This window comes from Myzus persicae, unplaced genomic scaffold (genome assembly GCF_001856785.1).
Source record: "Myzus persicae strain clone G006 unplaced genomic scaffold, MPER_G0061.0, whole genome shotgun sequence".
NCBI classification, from domain to species: Eukaryota; Metazoa; Arthropoda; class Insecta; order Hemiptera; family Aphididae; genus Myzus; species Myzus persicae.
In genome coordinates this window covers 142,682-143,478 of record NW_019104322.1, presented here as the reverse complement: position 1 = coordinate 143,478, position 797 = coordinate 142,682, and positions in this window count along the sequence as shown.

The following is a 797-nucleotide window of genomic DNA, read 5'->3' as shown; positions in this document are numbered from 1 at the left end:
TCTTTTTCAGCTTTAATTTCCATGTAACTGCACCAATAAACTTGCATAATTAAGCTTTAATATCAGCCCCATTATGTGTATATGTGGTCAGTGCAGTTTATTAACAGCTTTTTTTATTTTCGTTTGGTTTAATTACTAAAAAACCACGATGGACTTCTTTCAAGAGGTATAATGAATAAATAAAGTATAAAAACAAATGTTGCATGTAGCGACAAATTTAATTTATCCGCTCTAATAAATCCATTTATATAAAGTATTGTAAGAAAAGATTTTACTAGAAAGAACGATTATGTTATACGTCATGCTATTTAAAAATATTTTCTTTTCACAGCTATTCTATAATGCCGGTGAGGCGGTGATTTTTATCGATAGATTTCAAAATATTTTCAAGACAAGAACCATTTACCCAAAGTCCAATATAGTTTCTAGTAAATAATACTGCAGCTATTTGTATGACCTTGACATTCTATACATACACGAATAATATTATACGTAACAACAAAACTGATAATAATATTACATTATTAAAGAAATACATATTTTACTACGATATTATTATAAGTTGTAATAACTCTTACAATCACGCTAGAAGAATAAACTGCGAAAGCCGAGATCTGTAAATTGTATTCAAACTGTTGGAACAGTTATAACTCATACCAAGTTCTAATTAACTATACCTACATAATTATTATAAACAATAATTTATTTACAAAACTGTTAGATATTTTTTCGTTAAAGTTCACTTTATTGTATTTGATATTCAAGAGCATATTATTTTCAAAGGTACCTAGTTTGAA